We start from the raw sequence: 10,076 nt of genomic DNA, 5'->3' as shown, positions 1-10,076 counted from the left end.
ATAAAATTTTTTAAAAAGAAAAGCATTTTTCTTTATTATATTTTTTTCTAATATTTTCTCTTTGCTCACGTGTTAAGTGACACCACTTTTTATTGTAGACCTGGAAGGCTTGACTAATACAAAATTTCAGGCACCTGAAACCTTACTTTCAGTGTTCAAAAAGTATTGAGTTCATCCGCTTCACGTCTTTACTTCAACGCATCTTCTCACTGAGGTCCGTTCCTGGCCACCTTATTTAAATTGGAAGCCCCGCTCCTCTACTGCTTACTGTGTTTTATTTTTCACTATAACACTTACCACTATCTTACTCTTTAAAAAAATTTTTTTTAATTGATTTCAGAAAGGAAGGGAGAGAGAGAGAAAGAAACATCAGTGATTAGAGATAATCATTGATCAGCTGCCTCCTGCATACCCCCAATTGGAGATTGAGCCCACAATCCGGGCATGTGCCCTTGAACAGAATTGAACCTGGGACCCTTCAGTTCACAGGCCAACACTGAGCCAAACCAGCTAGGGCACTAACTCTGTATTTTTTAATCTTATTTTCTGTCCCCCAACCCCAATCCCACCCAAGTACACTAAACCCCATGAGAGCCAGGGCTTTGCCTGCTGCACTCTCTTGTGCAAAGGAAGGGTAAAATCAAGATTCCCAGTGTGGAGACTGCCGGGCTTAGGCCATAGGACTCTAGGCCTGAGGACTTGGTCTGGACAGCTGGTCTCGGGGACAGGGAGGAAGGTGATTGTGGTGGGTGGTGAAAGTGAGCATTGCACAGGCCTTAGAAGAAGAGTGGCAGGCCTGGCCCTTTGCACTAGTGGCTACAGCAACTGGGTCACCGTGGGCTGCTATCTTGACAGGAACAGGTGGAGGCAGAGCGTGGGATCAAACTTATTTAAGAATAGAGAAATGAGTTGGCATGAGGCCTTCAGTTCACCAAGTTCACCAAGTTGAGAACTGTGTATACAGAGACTCTTCATCACCTCTTGTAGTGATTTGTTGAATCACTTTAACATGCAGATGAACCTTTATGTTAGTGTCATGAGAGCAGGACTATACCTGTCTTATTCCCCACTATTTCTTCAACACCCAGAAGAGTTCCTGGCTCATATCAGGTGTTTGTGAAACTCTGAGTGAGTGAATGAAATCCTATGTTGAATGCTACATTTTCAAAGTGCATATTTTATGCCAGTCCGGTAAGTAATTTAAATACACTTAACAAAACCAGTGGTTCTCAGCCTGGGCATGACTCTTAAGGAATATTTGGCAATGTCTGGAGCTACTGGTATCTAGAGAGGAGGAGAGGTTTGGGTGCTGCTAAACATCCTACAATGCACAGAACAGCCTCCACAACAAAGAATTATCCAACCCAAAATGTTAATAGTGCCAACCTGAGAAAGCCTATACTAACCAATCTTGTTGATGGTCATCTTAACCATCATAATTAGTGTCAGTAGTTAAAGAAAATCCTTTGTTTACCAATCACTTTCATTGGTAGAGAACTTTAAGACCCTTTATCTTTTTTTTTTTTTTAAATGTTTCTATTTTAGAGAGAAGAAGGAAGAGGGAGAGAAAGATAGAGACATCAATGATGAGAGAGAATCATCAACTGGTTGCTTCCTGCATGCCCCCTACTGGGGATTGAGCCCTCAACTCGGGTATGTGCTGTGACTGGGAATTGAACTGTGACCTCCTGGTTCAATAGGTCGACACTCAACCACTGAGGCATACTGGCAGGGCATAAATATTTTTTATGACAAGGATGTACTTGTAAATGTTCATTACTGAAATGGGTGATGTCATATTTTTTTCTATGTATCATGTCAGGTTGTTAGACAATTCCTGTTAATATCTAAAAGCTACACACTCTTGTAACTCCTTCCCTCCAGAGCCCCTCTAATTTCTTTCCTAATCTGTGGCTGTTTATCTGCTGTGAGCAATGGAAAAATTAAAAGGAAGCTTAAGGAATTTGCTAAGTGAAGGCTAACATGAGTAAAGTACAGAGTTTTCAACATTATTTTAAGAGTAGATAACTTTTTTCTTTTTCAACTTGGTCTGATGTCCTAATGGTTACTACTGTTACCCCAATGTTATTAGATGTTATGTATTTCCAAGCCATATCTATAAAGCAAGTGAGAATTTAATGTCTTCCAAGATGAGAAGAAATGCCCCAAGGACCACTACTGCATAGTCCTACCTGCATCACTGGAGAGCAATAACACCCTGGAAAAAGTCATTTTCACAATGGAAAGGAACATGTATGTGATATGTAGATGATACAGTGAAATGATGTGCAACAGTAGAATTGTGTGTCTAGAAAAGATATCTCACTTTTGTTGAAAATGAAGAGGCCTGGTGAAATGCAAAACATCCAAAAGAGTAAAAAGTTATTTCACTTTTTCTGAAAATAAAGACACTAGTCACGTACAAAATGTCCAAAAGGCTAACAGGGAATTTATACAACATATTAATGTAAGTTCATTTTACCATGGATGAATTTAGAGCGTATTATGCTAAGTGAAATAAGTCAGTCAAAAAAAAGAAAAATGCCATATGATTTCATATGTGGAATCTAAAGAACAATATAAATGAACAAAACAGAAATAGACTCAAAGATACAGAGAAGAGACTGATGGTTGCCAGGGAGGTGGGGTGTTGTGAGACTGGGTGATAAAGGTTAAGGCATTGAGAAATGTAGATTTGTAGTTACAGAATAGCCAGGGTGATATAAAGTACAGCATAGGGGCCTGGTGGGCTGGCATGGCTCAGTCTGTTGAGCGTAGTCCCGTGCACCAGAGGTCATGGTTCAATTCCCCATCAGGTCACATGCCCGTGTTGTGGGCTTGATCCCCAGTAAGGGGGCATGCAGGGGGCAGCCAATTGATGTTCCTCACTGTCCCTTCCTCTCTCTCTAAAATCAATAAAAACATATTTAAAAATAATAATAAAGTACAGCATAGAGAATATAGTCAACAATATTGTAATAGCTATGTATGGTGCCCGTTGGGTACTGGAACTATCAGAGGGAATGTTTTGTAAAGCAGGTGATTGTCTGACCACTATGCTATACACCTGAAACTAATACAAAATAATATTGAATGTAGACTGTTACTGAAAAATTTTAAAAAATAATTTTAAGTTCTCTTTACACGGTTTTTGGAGCAAATGCAAACATCTGAGATTGTGAAAACTGCTGGTTCTACTCAAATGAGTACACAGGCATCTGTCTAGAAGTTTTGGTACATTAGTTTTATTATCTATCTTCAAAAGGGCTCAGGTCAATTCCAATTACCAGTTAAAATACACACAAACGCCGTGTGTGTGTGTGTGTGTGTGTGTGTGTGTGTGTGTGTGTGTGTAAATAACATTTGTTGCTAGCATTACTGAGTACTGAATATGTAAATGTACCAAGCTTTACATGCATTACTTAATCCTTCAGAACCTTACCACATACTTCCATTATCCTGATTTTAAAGAAACCGCCTCAGGGAAGTCATGAGACTAGACTCGCCCCAAGCTATAAAGTCGTAGAGGCAGGATTTTAACCCAGGCCTGACTGATTCTGAGCCGGGTCTCTTAATCACGTTTACCACACTTTCAAGAAGTGAAGCTGCTCTCCTCAGAACAAAAATTTTCTGTCATTCACCGTTATATTTGTTTTTTAAAAATCTTATTTGCTACTCCATGACTTATATGCAGTACACAGACAAAATTCTGTCAAAGCACCATGTGGTGCCTCGTCACAGTGTGTAGATTTTTGAATTAGCATAAATTTGAACCCTGTTCACAAGTTAATCATATTCTACATGTCAGTTATCTTCAACAGTTTCAAGTTGTTCCCATTTTCCTAGCATAAGGCACTGAGAAGGCGAGCAAGTTAATTACACCCATAAAGAACCCAGAGTGGGCCCAGATGCCTAAAAATACTAATTCACATAAACGAAATGACCTTTCTGAAGACTACAGTGTGATTAAAGCTTTCTTCTTCATAAAGGCCAGACCGTATCACAGTAGCTAAGAAATGAATTTAGCCTAATAATTAGAATTATTTTCATGTATGTGAATTTACCAGGAAGAGGGGAAACTATTTTAAATATTCCAGCTAGAAAGAGTTATTTGTATTCAAACTATTACTGCTCACCTGAGCCTCACTTTTTAGTTATAGGGTAACTAACATTTTTTTTGTGGCTAAGCAAGATCTAATGCAAACTAACACAGTCAGAGTAAATTACCGAGGCTTAAGGTTCTCTTCCGTTTTAAAAGTGTAGACAGAAAGTTTTAGAATGTAGTATTAATGGAAAGAGCTGGAGTGTGTGAGGAAACTTAGAAAAGAAAGGGAAAGGCTCAAGTTGTTATGTAGTTCAGGTTAAACATATCAGATAGCTAATCCCTTTGCTTTACTGAAGGTTTTCCCCCCTTGCACCCTACCCATGATAGAGATTTTTTAAAATATAACTTTGTCTTAAAAAAAATTAAAAGTGATGTGAATAGCTAGTTATAATGAAAGGATACCTGTTACATAAAACAGATACATTTTTAGAGTTATAGTTAAAAGCACTTTTCAATTGAATCATTTCTCAAAAGTACCAAGGAAACTTATTTAAAGGAATCCTATTTAAAAAAAATAGAATCTGAGTCATGAAAAATTAAAGGATGTAAATGTATTAGCTGTAGGATGTTCAGCAGCACCCGAACCTCTCCTCCCTAAATACCAGTAGTTCCAGGCATTGCCAAAGATTTCTTTTTTTTTTTTTTTTTTTTTGGATGGTTTTAAATTTTTATTTTTTTTTATTTTTTATTTTTTATTTATTTATTTTTTTTTATTATTAGTTAAGGTATTACAAATGTGTCCTCATCCCCCCCATTAACCCCCAACCTCCCCCCCACACACACTCATGCTCCCATCCCCCTGTTGTCCATGTCCATTGGTATGGCTTATATACATGTATACAAGTCCTTCGGTTGATCTCTTCCCCTTACCCCCGCCCTCCCCTACTTTCCTTCTGGGGATTGATAGCCTGATTGCTGTTTCTCAGTCTTTGAGTCTGTCCCTTTTCATCAGTCTATGTTGTTCTCTATAATCCACAAATGAGTGAGATCATGTGGTATTTATCTTTCTCTGACTGGCTTATTTCACTTAGCATAATGCTCTCCAGTTCCATCCATGCTGTTGCAAAAGGCAAGAGTTCCTTTTTTTTTACCGCAGCATAGTATTCCATTGTGTAGATGTACCACAGTTTTCTAATCCACTCATCTGCTGATGGGCACTTAGGCTGTTTCCAAATCTTAGCTATGGTGAATTGTGCTGCTATGAACATAGGGGTGGCCAAAGATTTCTTGAGAGTCAACATAGAGTGCTCCTTGCCTGTGTGAGAACTCATGTCTAGCAGAACTCCACTCTCAGTTCCTTTATTCCTTGGTGTGTGCACCTGGCTTCCTGGTTATGGTAGTAGCCTAGGTAGATTTTTTAAAATTTATTTTTAAGGACAGAGAGGAGAGTGAATGTACTTGAAACTGTTGCTTTTTGGTAAGATAAAGGTGTAAATCACCCAGACACATCTCCAACTATTGTCTCTGCCTACTTCCAGTAGCATAAATGAAACTTCTGGATCAGTTCTTTGGATCCTAAAGGAATTTTCTAATTTATGAGTAGCTGGCTAGTAGCCATCTGGTTTATGGTATGTTTTATGGTGAATTCCTCTGTCCTTCCTAGTTAAGCAAAGTTCATTGAACTGGCAATGCTGGGATCTGGTCACAGTGGCTCATTGCATTCCTTTCCTCAGCTATCCCTCAAGCAAAAGCTGTATTTTTAGAGCTCCATCCTTTTTTGTAAGTTGTCCCATTTCTCAAAGTGTTCTCTTGTTGTTATGACTAAGGAAAACCTTATTCTAGGAGAACATAGTACTGGTAGTCATAAAAAAGCTGGGATGAAAGTTAACAATACAACCTTCAAGTTCAATTTTTTATATTATGCTAACAGTGTTAGAAAAGGAACAGGGCTTATTTGAAAGGGCTTAACACCAAACTAAAGTAATAAATTGTAGTTTAAAACAAAGTTGACAGGCTGACTTAAAAACACACACAAAACAGCTTTATTGAGATATAGTTTAGATACTATACAATTTCCCCATTTAAACAGGCAGGCTGGTTTCTGAGATGGAAGAACTTTGGATTGTTTCGATATAGTTCGATAGAACTTCAAGTTAGGCAAATATTTTTGACAGAGGTATTTTCTCTCTTCTAAAGTGCTTAATTGTATCAAGGGTAAGACCTGATGTGAGGATCAAACAGAATGGGTAGCATTCTTTCCGAATTCAGCAGAAAGTTTTGGGCAACTTTTACGGTACTCTGTCCTAAATTTGTAATGGTTTAAATGCTTTCTACCAAATTGTGTGACATATATTTGAAATGGTGATTGATAATGTAAATAGATTTGGTGGACTTACTGGAATATCACAAAAGCTTATTAGCAAATTGAGATAGAAGGGTCATTGATGGCTAGGTTCCCATGCAAATCTAACATTTGAAGACTTTTGTGTGTGTTTGTAAATTGGCCTTGAAAAAATATGTGGCCAATGAAGTGTGAAGATGGCTCAAAGGTCCTTTGAAAGATAGGAAGGCTCGCACTTGCCATAATGGGACGTGCAATATTCATAATATGGCTCTTTGAAAGTAAGTTAATACTGAAAAGGCCTATATCAAGATTTTCTCTCTCTCTTTTTTTTTCATTTTCTTTTGCTATTTCTGTGGTGTAAAATAGGGATTTAGGAAATGTGACTTTGGCTTACATAATTCTTACCCTCTGACCATTGCTTAGGAATGATTAGGTTGCAAACTGGGTTTGCCTCGAGTACAATGGCTCCTTATATGGGTAGGACTGCAGGAAACAACTCATCGTAGAATTATTGAATAAAATCTGTTGTTTCTGGACTCATAGATACAGAGAACAAACTGATGGTTGCTGGTGGGGAAGGGTACTAGGGGTCTGGGTGAAAAAGGTGAAGGGATTAAGAACTACAGATTGGCAGTTACAAAATCGTCACAGGAATGTAAAGTACAGCATAAGGAATAAGTCAATAATATTGCAATAGCCATGTATGGTGCCAGACTTATGGGGGATCACTTTGTAAGTTATCTAAATGTCTAACCACTATTCTCTACACCTGAAACTAATATAATATTGAATGTCAACTGTAATTGAAAAAAAATCTGTTTCTGTGGGTGCTGAAATAGGCAGTCAGAAAATGTATTTGTTACATTTCCTCAGTAGGTCTTAATGCATTGGTTTTTTGGGACTGAACTTACACATCCCATGTAAGCAATCATTTTTGAGAGTGAGGCATACATTGATACTATGAGTTGTGAATAAGATACATATTATTTCCAAGAATCTAACATTTCTTGGTTAAACACAGATTCAAAATAGCTCTGGTAAGGACCTCCTGCCTGTGTAATTTCCAGTTTTTCTAGAGAAGCCTAAAGACTGGAATTCATTGTAAAATTTCTCAGTGGTTACAACTGATGAAAAAAATGTTACGTTGTTTTGTGGATCAAACAAACCATGTCTATGGGCAGCGTGCCCACATGCACTCTCTGGTCTAGGTGGTGTGAGGCCTGCTCCTGCCCTCAGGAGAGACATCAGTGCTTGTGATAGAAGCCGGGAAGTGATGTTCCCAGCATGTACAGGGTTGCTAAAGACCTGCAGCAGGGGCAACAAGGAAGAGTCCACAGGGGAAGAGGCCCTGACTGGGGCCCTGAAGGCGGGCTTTAGAGGTGGGTCAAATGAAGCCTGAGGGACAAATAACAAGACCCCAAAAGCATTTGATGGTATCACTTGAGAAGGGGGGATGTTAGGCAAGAAAGAGAGCTGTTAGGGCAGGAGGAGGGGAAGGGTGAGGGAGGGAATTTATCTCACCCACTGAACAAAGAAGTCAGCAGTCTTTTGGGACTTGCCAAGATAAAATCACCAGATGTTCTCATAAACTCTGGGAAAAGCCACAACAATGTCAAAGGGTGACCTTGAAATGCAGTCTGTCTGGCAGGGGAACCTTGAAACCTATAGGGGGGGAAAGCATAAAATCTTTGAACCCCCACCAGGTGGGACACCCAGATAAACTGAGTTGTCCACTTGTGCTTTATGCCAAGTGTATTATTAATAAATTTGTTTGTTTTGCTTTCTTTATTGTTGAAAGTATTACATATGTCTCCCCTATTGACCCCCTTCTAGCCAGACCCTACCCTCCACCCCAGGCCTTCGCCACCCTATTGTCTGTGTCATGGGTTATGTGTATATGCATACAAGTTCTTTAGTTGATCTCTTAACACCACTCAACTACCCTAGCCTTTCCTCTGAGATTTGACAATCTGTTCCATGCTCCTATGTCTCTGGATCTATTTTGTTCATTAGATTCCACATATGAGTGAGATCATGTGATACTTGTCTTTCTCTGGCTTATTTCACTTAGCATAATACTCTTTAGGTCCCTCTATGCTGTCTCAAAGGGTAAGAGATCCTTCTTTTTTTTTTTTACTGCTGCATAATATTCCATGTTGTAAATGTACCACAGCTTTTTTATCCACTTATCTGCTGATGGGCACTTGAGCTGTTTCCAGATCTTAGCTACTGTAAATCACACTGCTATGAACATAGGGGTGCATGCATTCTTTCTGATTGGTGTTTCGGGTTTCTTAGGATATATTCCTAGAAGTGGGATAACTGGGTCAGATGGCAGTCACTTGCTTTGTTTCAACACTGCTTTCTGTCAGTCATCTGAATTCTTTCTCGATAGCTGACAAGAGCCAGGGAGGGAAGAGCCAGCTCCCTTTGACTTGGCTGGCTCTCCAGTAACACATATGTATCTATACACATTTGCACTTTGCCTATGTATCTAAAAATCATGAGTCTTTCATACAGATATATCCAGTTCTAATCTGACACCACAGCATTCCAATTTTTGTCCTTGCCATATTTGCAACTTCCTTTCCCGAAAGTGAGAAACCTGGCTTCTATTATCCTTAATATACAGGGGCAGGCAAAAGTAGGTTTACAGTTGTTCATATGGAAAATGCAGGTTACGATTATTACAATAGCTTTATTAACTCTGTGCAGACTTCGTGTACTCACAACTGTAAACCTACTTTTTAAAAAAATCTTCACCCGAGGATATGTTTTTTATTGAATTTTAGAGAGAGAGGTAGGGAGAGAGAGAGCAACATCGATGTAATCTGTTGCCTCCCGTATGCACCCCAGCCAGGGGATCGAATCCACAACCTAGGTGTGTCTCCTGCCCAGGATCAAACCCTTAGCCTTTTGGTGCATGGTATGATGCAACCTGGCCAGGGCTGTAAACCTACTTTTGCCCACCCCCACCCCTGTATTTATTTATTTGGTCAATCCTGCTGTACTAACTAATCTCCCATTGTTGCTGCCATCTCTCCCTCTGTGCAGGTGCCCTCACACCACTTGGGTTCTGATACCTACTGTGCCAGGCTGACCCCACATACAGACACGCTCCTGACTCAGGCTGAGTTTGGTTCTAGTTTTGAGTGTGGCGACTATGAAAGGACTGGTTTACTTCATTTATACTTTGGGTAAAGTTTTGTGAAGGGATAACTGATAGCTTTCCTGTACTCTCTCAATTTAAATTGCTTTTTTTGTTGTTAGACTCCCCCACACCACCCCGCATCTAACCAGGTATCTTTTACACTAGCAATGAATATATTTTACATGTGGATATTTTGATTCTCATATCAATACTTAAATATATCTATTATTGGGCAGTTTGTGGTATGTTACATAAATGTTATATATGATGATGTATTTTAGGCATACATAGTAAAGCCATATGTTTGTATAGCAGCATAAAATGCAAAGAGATTAGAAGTGGCTTTAAAATTCCACCTAAAATCTACCTATAATTCTCATTTCCATTGCAATGTAAATTAGAATATTGCACAGTTTTGTGACTTTTCTGATTTTAAAATTATATAAAGACATTACCATGGGTGTTTTAATTTCCTTTGGTATTCGTGTTATTCCTTAGAAAGATGTCTGTTTTTGTTTTCTTTCACATGTGCATGA

The 10,076-nt window shown here is 38.9% G+C and overlaps 1 protein-coding gene and 1 long non-coding RNA gene across 7 annotated transcripts in view; both read left to right on the top strand.

The window, feature by feature from the left end:
* Window positions 1-10,076, top strand: part of FGD4 (FYVE, RhoGEF and PH domain containing 4) — a 230,499-nt gene that overhangs the window by 18,319 nt on the left and 202,104 nt on the right. The window lies entirely within an intron of this gene.
* The window catches only part of LOC118651746, a 54,171-nt gene that overhangs the window by 15,712 nt on the left and 28,383 nt on the right, over window positions 1-10,076 (top strand). The gene's annotated exons all lie outside the window — the stretch shown is intronic.

Source organism: Myotis myotis, unplaced genomic scaffold (assembly GCF_014108235.1).
Source record: "Myotis myotis isolate mMyoMyo1 unplaced genomic scaffold, mMyoMyo1.p scaffold_m19_p_3, whole genome shotgun sequence".
In the NCBI taxonomy this organism is placed as follows: Eukaryota; Metazoa; Chordata; class Mammalia; order Chiroptera; family Vespertilionidae; genus Myotis; species Myotis myotis.
This window is presented reverse-complemented; position numbering and strand designations above follow the sequence as displayed.